Source organism: Furipterus horrens, unplaced genomic scaffold (assembly GCF_987537825.1).
Source record: "Furipterus horrens unplaced genomic scaffold, mFurHor1.1.pri manual_scaffold_5, whole genome shotgun sequence".
Taxonomy (NCBI): Eukaryota; Metazoa; Chordata; class Mammalia; order Chiroptera; family Furipteridae; genus Furipterus; species Furipterus horrens.
In genome coordinates, this window is record NW_028327175.1 from 24,657,345 (window position 1) to 24,673,222 (window position 15,878).

General features: G+C 41.9%; 1 protein-coding gene and 1 pseudogene across 2 annotated transcripts in view; both read left to right on the top strand.

Annotated features, from left to right (window-relative positions):
- The window catches only part of ANKH (ANKH inorganic pyrophosphate transport regulator), a 119,083-nt gene that overhangs the window by 50,270 nt on the left and 52,935 nt on the right, over positions 1-15,878 (top strand). The window lies entirely within an intron of this gene.
- Positions 14,125-14,741, top strand: LOC150008288 (cilia- and flagella-associated protein 36 pseudogene; annotated as a pseudogene).

A 15,878-nucleotide genomic window follows, 5' to 3' on the forward strand; every position in this document is an offset into this window, starting at 1 on the left:
ATCAGTGCAATCAGGTACAAACATGCTCATCATTTTATTTCTCTACATTTTATTTAATTTTAAAAAATATTTATTTATTTTTAGAGAAGGGGGAAGAGAGTGAGAGAAAGGGAAAGAAACATCACTGTGTGGTTGCCTCTCACACGCCTCCAGCTGGGGACCTGGCCCACAACCCAGACCTGTGCCCTGACCGGGAATCGAACCAGCAACCCTCTGGTTCACAGGCCAACGCTCAATCCACTGAGCCACACCAGCCAAAGCTACTTTTTAAAAGTTAATAATTTATGTGCTTCGATTATGGTTCTTCTGCTCTCCCATGAAACTCAGAATTGCATCTTGGGCCTCCCCTCCCTTGGACAGGGTTCAGAAGTTGTTGGGGATGCCCAGCCCCTGACGGGTCAGAATAACGGGCAGCAGTGCCACCAGCAAGTGAAAACAGAGTCCGTGTCTGTGGCTGCAATTCAGCTGGCATCCAAAAACTGACTTTCTGTTTAGACTCCTTTGGGAGTAAAAGTTTGGTTTCAGGTTTTAATTCTGTTTTGGCTTCAGGAGCCCAGTGCCCACTCCAGGGTGACATTGAGACCGAGCTGACTCAGAGGAAGGAGCCTCCTGTTGAGTCATCCCCCCGACTTCCTGTGGGTCCAAAGTTTCCTTTAGACGCTTCTCATCCAAGTGGCCCCAAATCTGGGCTCCTCAGAGGGATGAGAACTGAACAGTGCAGGTCATACTTCTGCATTTCCTCTTTCTAGAAAGGCATCATTTCATCCTGTGAACAGTTTATTTCAAGAAAGAGAAAACTGGAGGAGGATGGGAATCAGAGCTTTCTGATGGAGGCACGCACATCTCATCAAAGCTTTCAGACATTTTCCTTCCCTGTGCCACTTGGCTATAGATGTGCTGTAAGGGGTCACCATGCCTGCTTTTTAGAGATTTATAATCCAGAGCAGATGACCCTAGAGCAGGTACATGTACAGACACACATACAAAATTGGAAAATATTTTAATAAGCTTACCTTTTTCACAACTGGTTCAGGTTAAGAATTGGTAAGGAAAAAATGCTCAAGAAATATTAGGATCCTTAATCTCATGAACTCAATGAGTTGACTCAATGGCATAGAAGGGTAATCATGCAAACCCTGTAGAATAAGGCTGTAGCTGTGACCCCAGTAGTTTATTTAATGCTGGAATAGTAAGAAAGAGGCACAAGAAACATTTCATCACATGGAATAAAAAGAAATAAAATATTTTTAAAAGTAGAACTATATCTTCAGAATTCATGACAACCAGTACTGTTCAGAATTGTATATCTTAAATCACACGGGGCTTTCTAAAGTGAAGAGCTCTGCAGTGCAAAGGTACTTCGTTTTTCTTTCTCTTTTGTTAGTTTATCAGGTTCAGGGATTCATTCTTCCACATTTCCCTTTTATACTTGAAAGAGGTTACAAGAGGACAGTTCGAACTGATGATGACCAAAGATAGCTCTCATTTGATAGAAGAGCTGCCACAGCCCATTCCCATTAGAAGGGCCTCCAAGAACAACACACAGAGGAACTTGCCCTTTCCGTTCCTACAGGTCTTCAGAGTCATCTCTGCCTTCCTAGCAGGAGGGTGACCTCCTGCCGCAGCCACAGAGAGTATCCCCTGACCTCCTGAGAAAAGGGTGCATTTCGTTCATAGCACAAGTGATGGTTAATAGCAAACACTCATCAGGCCCTGCCCCAGGGGGTGTTCTGTTGCACACCAAGATAATTATTCAATGGCAATTATTAATAATTAAATTGTGATGAGTATTCCATTTAAAACATTCAAGTCACCTGTTTTAACCCTGCTCCAGCCGTAGGCTTATATAAATTGTTTCCCCCACCCAAATATGTTGTTTGATGGGTTGTTTAGAGTTTTGTTGTGGTTTTTCTTTTTTAGAAGTGGGGAAGTATAGTGAGGGGAAAGAGGGGATAATTCTTTTTAACCGATTAACTGTTTTATTTTATTTGGTAACTATTGAATTAAGCAGCTTGTATCTTTAATTTTTCTAAAATATAAATATGTTGAAATGGCAAGAGTGTGGAAGAACTGAAAGTTACAGTACAAAGTTGCCCCCAAGTGTATATAACTACGTCTATTGTATACATTTTATAAGTTTACCTTATCTCCCCACCTAGATTGTAAACAAACTAAAACTACCTCTTATTTTTATATATCTTCTCAAAACACCTCGCTCTGTGCTAATCAGAGTACTTAGAAGCACAAACCATCAGAGCCAGAGGCTGTCGGAAGGAGTGATGGCTGGTTAAGGAGGGATACGGTTGCACCTGGATAAAGAGCTAGCAGCATGTGCTGTCTGGGGGCCCACGTGGTCTTAACTTCCTATGGACGGGGTAGGGTAATATATTTGCATTTGGCTGAAACCATTACAAAGTTGTTTATACATCCTGCTTTGATAACATGTCAACTCATGAATGTGAGCTACTGTCTAGTACAGAAAAGAAATGTGTAGGTTGGGTCAGTAGATAGCAACAAGGTGATTAAAGGAACCATGAAACATTCTATGGAAACTAGATACCTCAGAATAAACACCTACATACAGCAGGGAAGGCTGAGCTAACCTTTAGAAGTACTGAACCTTGATAACCTCCATCTTCCATGGGCTGTCATAAGAAGGTGATGAGAATCACATTATTAAAGGACCTCAGAGGCCATTGAAATCATATGAGGTGACCCAGTGACCTCTCTAGTAAGCCAAGGACAGTTGTGCCAGAGAAGGAACTAGATCCCAATAAACTCTTTCTACTGCTCTCATGGCCTCACCCTGTCTGCATCACCAGGGAGCACTGATAATGAGTCTTCATTCTCCAGTTCAAAGGTATACATACTATACTATATATTCATTTCTTCAGCTGTGTGTGCACACCTGGCAAGTGTACGTCTTATTTAGAAAAGTCAGCAGTGTGATGTGCTCCTCAAAGACAGGGTTCTGTAGCAAAAACATTTGGGAATACGGTTGTTCCGATAGAGATTTATAACACACATTGTCTTTTTAAAAAAGAGTTTAACTTTGTATCCTAAAGTTATTTGCATGTCTAAGCATATATTGGCACCTATTAACATCTGGAAAAAACAATATTCCTGGAACAAAGCCTGTGTGAGTTCATCAAATTCCAAACCTAGGGTATTTCAGAGTGAATGTTCGTAGTTACCAGGTTAGGCACTAGGGAGAGAGTGGAAGAAGAGGAATTTGTTTTCAGGAGGCTCATAAAGAATTTAAAGACTTAGAGAAGGCATCTAATAGGGTCCTATATAAACAAAGGAGGTTAGTGAAGCAATCTGGTGTTTAGAAACAACTTTTAATCTAGTGATTCTGTTAAATTTTCTAAGATATGTATACCAAATATATACTCAGAAGGCAAGATACAAATTCCGTTGTAAAAATTTCAAGTCAGAAATATATTTTTCAGCTGCAGTCTACTCTGACCATGAAACTGTGTGCAAGATCATTTTAACTATAAAAAGCTCCAAGGAATAGAATACCAAAAGGTGTCAGGTTGCAAAAAGAATCATAAACCAGCTCACAGCAACTGGGCTCATAGCGGGGTATTTGTTTTTATGCATTTTCTGCTTTCACGTCACCCCTTGTACAGTTCTCAATGGAACATGGTGAGGGTTTGCTTTCAAAATCCAGTACTTTCCTTCTTGGTTTTTGTTATATCTTATTAATCAAGTTCACATGATTTTGGATGTATTTTCACTGCAAATGAGTTTAAGAACCACCAGTATTATTAAGGGGATTCTTCTCATTTAAGAGAAAAGCTGTATCTGTGTTTTCTTTTCTTGTTTTTTAATGCAGAAAATGCTGCCAGTTCAGAGAGTGAACCTTGATGTTTACTAGGTCATGACTGGATTTTACCATCATTGAATGTCAATTTTTCCCACCCTCCCATGGCTGATTGCCTTTTGATGTCTGATGGTGGGGGCTCCAAATCAGTGACCAAATGTTGTGTTGTCACGAACACACCACAGAGAAAATGGTAAAAGTTTCTGTGCACGAGCATGAAAAATCCAGCTTCAGAGAAGAGCAGCTGCTTGCGGCAGCCTGTGATGGGTGAGGGCAGGGGAGAAGCTTTGGACCAGACCTGGGTCCAGGGGTTTTGGTATCACTCAGCAAAGTCACATGGAGCACACAGTGTTTCTGTGCCCTGCCTTTTAGTTCAATTACCCCAGGACGTACACAGCCCAGCAAGAAAAACCCAAGAGCGTACCTCCTAAAACACAAGTGAATTTCTATTTCCATTGCTCACCTTGTGCTGAAGCAAATGCAAAAATAATGGCAATAGAGTGCTAAATGCAACCTTACCCTCATTCCAAGAAGACCTGTCAGTTCTAAACCTTGGTGTGCACATCTTAAGGCCATGTCTGTTAAAAAGCAAGCTTATTATATGAATTGTAGCAAGTTCTAATATTTATGTATTGTGTTTATGATCTCCATGGGAAAATAATTAAACTTAAGAAGTGATCTGCTGGGGGTCAGCTTTTAACCACAGCACATTCACAAAGCAGTTAGTATACCTGGGGAAATGTATCTTTAAACTGATCTAACAGTAAGAAAAAGGATTAAGGAATTAGGGTGAGAAAGAGGAAAGGAGAGGGAACAAAAGGGCATTTAACTGAAACAGCCCCAAAAGCCCCATGAATGTCTTCAGTTCAGGGTCACAGCTTCTCCCTACTATTCCACTTCCTCCTTTCTGTGCATCTCCCTGCAGCCACACCTTGCGTTCCTAGTCAGGGCTGGGTGCACAGGAAACTGCAGGTTACACTTCCAGCTTTAGTAATTCAACTTCTTCCAAGTCTCCATCCACTGGGGTTAAATAAGTGTCCTTGGGAAATAGGTCCTGCTGCTCCAGAACAGGCTGGTTTCCCAGCAATGCTTTGCTGCCCGAAACTGTTAGGACTTCCAGAGTCCACATACCACGTTATCTTTTGCTTGAGAGAACAGAGCTATGCAGTTTCCCTGACTTCGTGGCCATCCCACAGGATCTGGTTCTCACCAGTGTAAACAGATCCTGGTGATATTTCTGTTTATCCCAACAGCAGTTTGCCATCAGATAAGTGTCAGCTTAGCAAACACATTTGCTTTGCAGAAGCAAATGCATCATTGGCTAACATGACTTCTTGCACTTGGAGAAACATTTTTCCCCCAGTGGGCGGTCACCCCATTCATTGTTCAACAGTCAGCAACAAAGAAAAGCAATGATAGCAGATGAAGAGGGAGAGGAGGTACTGCCCCACGAGAGAGCAAGCAGGCCAGGAGACTGCTCCTGCCAAGGCCCTGCTCACTGTCTTCCCGAGACCACCCAGCTAAAAGGGCCACTGCGTCATGACCTGCAAACTTCCAGGGCAGACTCACTTGGGACTGGGTATCTCAAGTGAGGAGCAGGCACCATGAAGGCAAGAACAGCAACAGGGTCGCATCTTGCTGTCGTCTGTCTGACTATCTTACTCTGTGTCCCTGATGCTATCAATCTGGTTCTGGCCACCTGGCCCTTTCCTCATTATACTGCGTCTTCCTCCCTGTGCACCTCAGACCACTTATTCTGCTGTCCCTTTTGGGGAACTATGCTGCTAGGTGTCTGGTGGTCTCCCTAGCCTTGACCCTCCTCAACACTTACCAGGCTGCCAGTCTGCACAGGTACAACGTCTCAGGGCAAAGTCACCAGAGGCAAGGGGCACTTAGTGGTTAGATCTGTGGCGTGCATGGCCCGGGATCAACAAGGTCCTGTGAACTCTCACTGCACATGGGGTGGGATGGGCATGTGGCTGGCTGAGTGACAGAAGTATAGTCTACAGCAACTCACAGTGTGCCCCTGAACATTTTTCATGTTCAGGATCCTCGATATCAGGGTCAAGGGTCATAGAGGCTGAGGCAGCTTGGTTCTGGCCAAACATCCTTCCCTGTGGTTTATATTCCTCTTCAAACTTAGGAAGTTCGCCTCTCTTTCATTTCATTTTAGACTTCATTGTAACAAAGTATTGTTTTATTTTTATTTTTATTTTATGTGACTTGGAGAATGGATAGTCCCAGGTCGTGTTTTTAGTTTGTGTCACCGGTGCCCAGTTTCAGGCAGTGACACTCCTGCTGCTTCTCAGCCAGGCAGCCTGAAATTGTTGTTTGATACCCTCCGTACAGATCCCGCCCTCAGGGATACTGACTCAGGAGTGGGTGTTCAAGACAGATGAGAAACAGACCTTACTTCTTGCATCAAAATAGATGTTGGCTCCCAACATTCTTTCCCGCCAACAGCACAAAGGGTCCTGGACTCCACACCTCTTCCCTGGGGTTCTGTGGCAAGAAGTGGTTTTCTGACTCTATTTTCTTGCCTTTTTAGTCCATTACACATATTCCTACCAGATCAGTCTTTGTAAACTCTACGCTCAAAAGCTCCAGGACTTCCCAACTGCCTATGCATCCAATCTGAACTCCCCTGCCTAGGATCACGTGACCCCACCTGACCCTCCACTACAGCCCCCTCCAGCACCCACCTCTCCTTCAAGCGGCCCTTCCATGATCCCAGAGGCCAGGGTAAATTTTTGACTTAAAGAGGGGTTACTGGAAGCTGCTTTTGAACATGCACATTGACCACACTGTGCATAATTTCTTCTAAAGCTGTCAGGTTGATGAGGACAGATACTGAGCAATGAGAAGGTTCCTTGATTTTGCTTAGCTACTACTGCTTTTGTCTGCGAGGCTGAATTTTTTAAGCAAGGGAACCATGGTTATAAACCGAAAATGAAGGGAAGGCAGGGTTTATTCAGGCTGGAGGAGCCTGGCCAGGCAGCCGCAGGACATGGTGTAGAAGGTGCTTTTAGAACTACCTCACTAAATCTGTGTCTTCACATTTTTTATAGAAATCGCAAAGCAACTACCCCATATACCTATTTTCTTGCTGCCCCGCTCTTCCCTACTCACTGGAGAGTCATAAACTTTAGGCCGTTTGGGTCACCATGGTCACTTCTGGAAAATGGAGGTCATCCATCTACCCTGACTGAGGGTCCCTCACATCCCCACCAGACCACACAAAGGGGCAAGTGGGTGTGACCCCATGGATCAAGAAAGTTTTTGCCTTGAATCACTCCACTGGCTGAGGCTATTCTAAAAACCAAGGAAATTCCAGACGATATTTACATCTGCCACAGGTCTCCAGTCTGCCCTGAACCCAAACTGCACCCTGAAGCCCTATGGAGGCTTGGGCATCCCTGGTGTGTCTAGGTCAAGGACTCACACCCAAACATTGTCTCTTCAATCTCCTAATTCAGGGAAGGAGAGAGGGTTGGTGACATGCATGCCTTCTTTTGTACTAAGTACTTTCACACATATAACCTTAGTTAATCCTGCAGGAGACAGATTTGGGTGAGCATTCCTGTTCTGGTAAGAATCCTGAATCTCAGAGCTAGTCATGTGCCCAAGATCATGCAGCCAGTACATGGGGAAGCTCAGTCTAAACCACCAGCCCAGCTGCTTTCCAGGGCCCTTTGCCGGAATCACAGGCCAGAGTCCCCATTCTGCCCCTAAGAGCTCTGTTTTTCTCCATGAGCCTCAGTCTCCCCATCTTCCACAAGAGCTGAGACTCCCAACCATGCTGGGTTTTCAGAAGGATTAAATGAAATACGATAACAAGAGAAAATGCCCGACAAAGACCCCTATACCTGCTTAAGAGGGTACACTTGGCAACAGTTGGAGCTTCATACAATTCTGCTCACCTATACAGCGAGGAATGTGAAAGTCATTTTAGATTTCTACTTTGCAATTCCTCTAAAATATATTTTACAACAGGAAAGAAATAGAAAAGAACCAGTGGAAAAGGAATTTGAGTATCCTTCCAGATATATTTTTAAGGCTCTATTCCTTTTCACAATTTACAGCCAATGTCAACAAATCCTTAGTTTGTCTAATCTTTTTGTGGTTCGCATAGAAGGTAGAATGAGTGTTTTTCAAAGTCGGGACTTCCTGTTTTTCCCTGATCGGTGTTTTTCTCTTTGACTTCTTCAATTTTTGCATTCAGCCAAGAAAACATGTAGTACAGTCATATGGGATGAGTCTTAAATTCATAAGTGTTTGAGAGGATTAGAAATTACACGATATAATAGTTTATGTCATATTTTCTCCATTTAATCTACTTAAATATTTACATAGAAGTGAGTAATTATATAGAGGTCTCTTTTGTTCTGTAGAAAGGATCTTTTAGAAAGACTGAGGGGAAAATCTTAATGCATTTTAACTTGCGAGGAAACACCATTTTCTATGTTGAGCAATTGACAGGCATTATAAAGCTTATTTCAAAACAAGTTAAATTTTACTGTCAGAGGTTAATTTGACACAATGAGAAAAATCTATTTATTATTCAAAGTCCAGAATTACCATTGTTTTTATCCTTAACGTGCAATTTTAAAAATCTGCGCTTCGCCACTTAGAAACTTAGCAGATAACCTTGGGATATTCCCTTTTACTCTCAATAGAATAGGAAGAAATGTTTGCTTTGGTTTATTCTTTAGTGTTCAGGAGAGTTTACTAAGCCAAGATACTGAACACTTCAAAGAATTTCTAGAAAAGAGGCTTTTATTTTTATCACTGCCACTCTCAAAACACAACATAAGTTTAGGGTAATTGAAATGTGTTGTAGGGATATTAAATTTGCATTTTTTAAAATGCATTGAACCCATAAAGAAGCTCAAAAGTGAGACTTGGTAAAACAATTCTAACATTGAGTTTGGAATGAGTCTTAAATTCTTATGTAAATGCTGTTACAGGTAATGCCAAATGAGTTTAGATGTGGTTATACCCAAAGAGTCCAAGCTACATTTTTTTTTTCTTTTGCATGGATATTTACAGCACATGCCATATATCTTTGTTCGGAAGGTCCCTTTTGGCCCATTTTGATCAATTAGAATGATCATCTTCTCCGTACGGTTTGAATGGCTGTAGTGCTGGGTGCACACTTTCATGCCTGCTTCACTCATAACTCTTCTCCAGGGACCTCTCTCAGCCTTCATCCTGCGTTCCCCGCCCGTCACTTTTCCCATCTTCAGCTCCTTAAATCTGTCCTCCTTGTCATACAAAACTGCCCCAGTCTTTATGACAGGTAATCAGTGAGTAACTATTCATACGAGCCCCTGGTTCTAAGATTTGTGAGGGATATAAAGAAAGGTTCGAACATGCTTAGGGAGGATGTCTTATTGGCCTGGCACCGTGCGCTTTATTGACTAATATGCATGACCTGGCGGCAGTTCAAGGTTAACTCCATTAAGCTTACAGGAGAATTTAGAAGGATCTCTGATATATTCATCACGCTAGATCTTCTGATCAAGGAACATAGTTTGCCTCTCCATTTATTCAGGTCTTACCTTACAAGCTTCAAGAAATTCTTATTGTTTTCTTTATTTAGGAACTCATCTTGAATTTATTTCCAAGAATTTTATAGTTTTGTTTTTTATTGTGGGAGAGAGGCAGTTTATTAGTCTAATATTGGTCTAAAAAGTTTATTAACTTAATAAGACACGGACTGTGCCATCAGAAACAGAGAAAACAGGCTTTTCTTTTTTTCCTCGGCACAGTATTTTTAACTAATAAACACAAAGTGAGGAATTGTATTAGAGTCACTCTCATACTCATTTATATTCATCTTTTCCTATGATGCTTTAAAATAATTTCAATTTCAACTGGTAAGAATTAGTACTTGGGCTAGCTGGGAGTCCATTTTGCTCTGGAATGCCTACTCTGAGTGGAACTCTCCCAGGACTTACACAGGCTAAAATAACCCCACTTGAGCAGTGCGTATTTTGAGGCAGCTTTGCTGTCTGTTCTCAGTTTGTACCAGGACAATTACATTAGCCTTCGACTGTCAGAAAGCATAACGGAAACTAAGGGAAAACCCAAGCCCACAGCACGTGCAAGATTTCACACTGTGTCCTGGAGCCACTGCAAGAGTGCTGGACTTGACCAGAAGACCTTTCTGAAGTCAGGTGGTACCGCAGTTACTGTCCAGCTGACAGTGGAGACATCACAAATCGTCCTGTTCGGAATCATTGGAACCTTGATTGTAGCTGTACTACTTTGACAAACACCCTTCCCGGGCACTCACAGGGACCTCCCTGGAGGCTTCTGCACATAGAAAAGCAATCATTGAAGACAGCATTATCACGTTAACTATTGTGTGTTTGAGTTTTGCTGGGATTCTTTCCTAGGTATGTGTGTACAAGTCTGTGCATGTGAGCAGGTGTGTGTAGGTCACTGGTATAGCACATCTATGGACTAGATGGACTAACCTGTATAATGACTAATTTTTACTCTCTTGCACCACCTCCTAAAAACAATCAGTTCAACAGACCCTTAGAAATCTCTTACAAAGCTTAATGTGTGTCATACAAATACCAGCAGTGAGTCAGAGCTGAACACTATGCAAAAATAAATGAACCCTGCAGCTGAGAAGTGAGACAAAATTTGGGCAAGTTATTGATACTGGGATGATGCATTACCCCATGTATTGAAAAAGCTCATAAACATTCTTGTCTGCTGTAAAGAGCCCCTGAGCAGTCCCACCACACTGGTGATGTTGGAACAGGTGTCTGACCTTTATACGGCCCCATGTGGCACTGTGGTCACAGCTTTGTCCTCCTCTCCATCTGCCAGATGCCGAATGCAGAGCACAAGTCACCTGATTTCTCTTATTCTGGTTTTCTGCTCATGGCTCAAATATGATGACTTCACTCTCACTCCATTCATCTTCCACACTTCCTGTTGTAGTGCTTGCTCACATTACTGTTGAAAAAATAATTTTCAGTTCAGGGCCCTTGGAATTTTTTATAAAAATTGTCTTTATCCAAAAGTTCTCTTTGATCTGATCAGCTACTTCTTTCTGTTTAAAGTAAGCAGTTAGCACTAACTGTGATATCTGAATCAAAATGGAAGGAAGGCCTGGTTTCAGTATAATAGAGTGATGGTTGTGATCAAAAGGCCTGAGGTCAGGATGTCCAGATTCCTCTGTCACCCTAGGCAAAGTGACTTAGCCTCTTCATGCATCAGTTTTCCCACCAGTAAGCTGGGAGATTGTAGTACCTGCCTCACAGATAGCATCTGTCACAGAGTAAGCCCTCAGGAAATGTTAGCTGCTAAGGTATTTTCATCATCATCATTATTGTGGTTATTGGGTTTCATAACATCCAAATGCAAATAAGCATCCCCTTTTTCTTCTGCTAGTATCAATGCATTATATATCTTAACAGAAGGCAGTAGATGACACTTCTGAATGTTACAGTTGAGTTGGAGACAAAGAATGGCGCTTCTGAGGTGCTCAGAGGTCCACAGTTGAATTTAAAATGCTAGAGTAATCAGGGTAAATGAACACTTTTACTCAGCACGGGAGAGAGTATCTAAGTATGTAAACAGAGAGAAAATTAGGAAAAGAAAAACTCCCCAGGTCTCAGAGTTCATCTTTTATTCCAGATCTTTTTTATTGAGTTGTTGTGTTGTTGTTTTTTAATATAAAAGCATTTTAAACTCAGTTCTGAAGTGGGATGAGTATAATCTTAAGACATTAACCAAGAAATATTATCACTTGGGGGCCATATAACTTTATAGGTATAAAAGATAATTAGCAGGAAATATGGACTTTTCTGTACTAAAGATGAGAGCTCAAAGTGAGGAATAACTAAAGATTTTTAAATGGCACAGGGATCTTTGAGTCTCTTAAACTACACTAAAATTTTCATAGTAATATTTCTTTCCTGTCAAGTCTCCCACCATCTTGAATTAAAGTTAAACTTAGGTGAACAAGCTTTATGTTTAAATGACAGATCAGGAGGATTTAAGGAGGGCCCTATGACACTACAATATATTTAGTGAACTAACCTATTTCCAGATGATTATGAGGTCAAAAGTCAAATGTTTTTTGTTTCCCCTGAAATCCTGAAGAAACCCACAGGAGGAAACTGAATTAGCCAGACGTCATACTTGTTTAGTAGTTTATCTATTCTTTATAGAAACCCCTGTCCAGGTATGGGAAGTGACAGACTAAAACTGTCATATTTTGGTCTTGCCCTGAGCTGTCTCTGGGATTTCAGGAAGCACTAAATATGGACACCACTCCACAGAGCAACGACTTGACTACTGAGGAGACCAGGCTTCGTTTCACTGCTACTCCCCTTAAACCACAACCTCATGCGTGGGTGTCAGGTTCTTGGCTCACGCTCCAGCTAAACAGAGCGGGGGTGTCTCATTTAGAGCAGTATAGATCCTTGAGAAAATAAAGCATGGCTGGAAAACTACCGGGAAGACAAATGATCTAATTTAACCCAAACCACTTTTTAAAATACAGACGAACAGAACAATAACAGTGGAAAATTACAGGAACCCAGGCTCTTGGAGAGGATTGAAATCCAAAGATGGTGATTAGCCATGTCTTTGGAAGAAGCTATCCCCACAGGTCGCTTTGCTTACTGAATTTCCCCACTTCCATAAATGTAAATTGTCTGAGGATCTGGGGTTTGAGAAAGATGTTTAAACTATATGTCATCGGCGACAAGAGTGAGTTTGCTTTACGTTGAAGCTGTAGACAGCAGTCTTTTATCAAAGAGATTAGATGGCAGTCTAACTAGACAGAATTATTACCCAGTCCTGTGTCCCATTGTTTTTTTCTAATTCAGGGTGAGACAAGTAAAGGAAGTATTCATCTTACTAAAAGTAAAAAAAAAAAGAGGGGGGTGGCGGCTTTTAGCATTTCATGTAATAATGTCTTGCTATTTTAGGAAGCAATACCAGTTTCCAACTGATCACCTTTTGGTGTAAGAATTTGAAAAGCCATTTTTAAACCATACTGCAATTTTCATAATAATATTTCTTTCCTGTCAACATGATCAATATTTTTTTATCACGTGGGCATGAATATCAGTGACAAAATCAGTGTCCAGCAGCCCTTGGCACTGCCCGAATTGTGTGGCCATCTCTCCCGATGCCCATTGCCCTTACAAGCGCCCGTCTTGCAGAAGGTGGAGACGCTGCCCTGCTTACCCAGCAGTGGCACGCTGAGCTCACAGCAGGGTTCTCTCGGCTGCTTCAGGAGCTGGGCAAGGAAGGTTCTCTTACCCTTTGAATCGAAACTTCTTATTTTCTTCTTTCAACAGCTAACTTCTGTTACTCCATAGAGGAACAGTTTGTCCTGTATCTGAGTTGACATCCAAAGGACATGAAAAAAAGAATCCAAAAAAAAAAAATCTTTGCTTAAGCTTTACACCTAAGAGGCTAATCATGTGGCCCAGCATTGCCTTCTATTTATGTCTGTGTGTCTGCAGTAAAGCAGCCAACCTTCATCCAATATGTACTAGGTGCCCAGCTTGGCATGCCAGAAGTACCAGTAGAAGCCTTCCCTATCTCCTGATAAAATATCAAGACTCCAAGAATGTGTACAGTGCTATTGCCATCACTTTGCATATTTTTACATACATACATGCTATCAAACATAGGTTTATTTACCCAGAAAACCAAACCTTCAGTTGGAGATTTTATTTACCAAATGTAAGATACCAGATCTGTTACCAGGTATAACCTGCATGTTACAGTTAACATATTCATTTGTTCACATGCTGACTTTCCACTCTGTGTCATGCACTGTGCTGAGTAGATGTAGGAACACTGGTGACAATAAGCCGGTCCCTGCCTTGGGTAGTCCAGTGAGATGAGGGTCAAGTAAATGGGCAGCCACCATACACCTGATGAGTGCAGTAATAGGGTCCAGGGTCCAAGCAGGTTGCAGAGCACCAAGGAGGGGCTAGGCTTAGGAGACAGCTTCCCAGAAAAGCGATTCCTAAACTGATGATGAGCTTACCAAGTGAATGTAGTAGGAACAGGGATAAAGGGGGTTCTATGTCCAAGAAAAGAGCTTAAGCAAAGGCCTTCAGATGTGAGAGAGCATGGTGTATCCAGAAAACTGCAACCTGTTGAGGCCTCCTTAAACACACAGTGCAGGTGGCAGGGCGACTGCTAGGCCAGCTTGTCACCTGTTTGCTCTGGGCTCCCCACGGCTGAAGGCCTCAGCTGGTTCCGGGGCTCTAGCTTAAGTTTCCATGGAGCTCCACTACCAAGGGATGCCTCTGGAAGAAAAAGATAAGGTAGAACGGGTGGTGGAGAGCATCACGAGGCTCAGACTGGTCCATCCCAATCTTGGACTTCGTGGAGTAGAAATGTGAAGTTTTTGATGATGAAGAAGGAAGAAAATTACCTTATAGAGAGGTTCATCAGGAATATGAAGAACTAGTTGAGAAGCTGTTAGAAAGTTACCTCAAAGAAATTGGAATTAATGAAATCAATTTCAAGAAGCATATGATTCTCCTCTTGCAAAGACCCTCCATCACAGACCATTGTGCAACCTGGGTTGGCCACAGAAGATTTTGCTATATTTAAAGTGATGATGGTTCAGAAAAAACATAGAAATGCAGCTGTAAGCCATTCGAATAATTCAAGAGAGAAATGGTGTATTATTACCTGACTGCTTAACAGATGGTTCTGATGTGGTCAGTGATTTTGAACAGGAAGAGATGAAAATCCAGAGGAAAGTTCTTACAAAATACAAAGAGAAATATGACCAGGAGGAAGAAAAGAAGAGAAAAAATTAGTTATCAGAGGCTAAAACAGAAGAGCCCCAATGCATGCTAGTGAAACTGCAAAAAGGAATATGATGAGCATTTTGCACATTAAGGTGTAACATTTGCACAACTCTGTAAGCTGATGTCCATGAGAAAGAACATGAGGACTAAGCAGATGCAAAATTTGGAACAGAAGGGAAAACCTGCTGGGAAGGTAGAGAAAATAACAGAGAAACCAGAAATAACAGCAGAGGAGAAGCAAACATTACTAAAGAGGAAATTGCTTGCAGAGAAACTTAAAGAAGTTATAAGTAAATTTAAAACAAGTTTAGCAAAACAGAAATTCAAAATTTCTTTAAAATAAATTATTTGGCCCTTAAAAACAAACAGAGTAAATAAATAAATAAACAGCACAAGGGGACGTGTAGAGAGTTGAGACCACAGAGACGGCAAGGTTAGGTCACAAACGGCTTTTAAACTGTTCACTCACACAAATATTTATTAGATGCCGACCACCTATGTGCCAGACAGTGTTATAGACTCTTAGAGCAACATTCATGGAGCCCACGGTCTGTAAGCAGGGGCAGTCCTGAAGCACCTTGGATACACTTTTTGGAATTTAGATTTTTGTGATCTGACCACAGTGTGGGGGATGGGAGGAGGGCTTGAGGATAGGATGACCATTAGTGACCTGATCCAAGACATGGCAGTGGAGCTAGAAAGAACTGGACAGATTCAAGACTAACTACAAGTATGAATTGGACCACAAAGTCTCTGGGTGTGAGCATAAAAGACATCCAGGGAGATCCTCAGGCTTGTGGGTGGGAACCCTGGATACCCTCATGCAAATGAAACCCAAAAAGAAACTCAGATCTGCAGGAACCCAAGTAGCCTAGTCAGTGAACTCAGTTTTGGAAATGTAGAGTGTGAGGTGCCAGTGGGACATTCAAATGGAAATATGTGGGTTTGGAACTCAAAAAAGTCTAAGAAGTCTGGAGAGGTGCATCTGAGAATGCTGAGCAGACAGAGAGTAATTTAAATTGTGGGAGGGAGTGGGATCCATGAGCAAGAATGGAGAGAGAGAAGAGAGGACCCCAGACAGCTCCCTGGGAAAACCAATATTTAAGAGACAAAGAAAGAGAAAGCATCAAGGACAAAGAGCTGATGCAGAAGAGATAGTAGAAAACTCTAGAAACCTCAGTGTCATTATAACCAAGGGGAAAAGGAGTTTCAAAGAATCAGTGGCCAACAGGGTC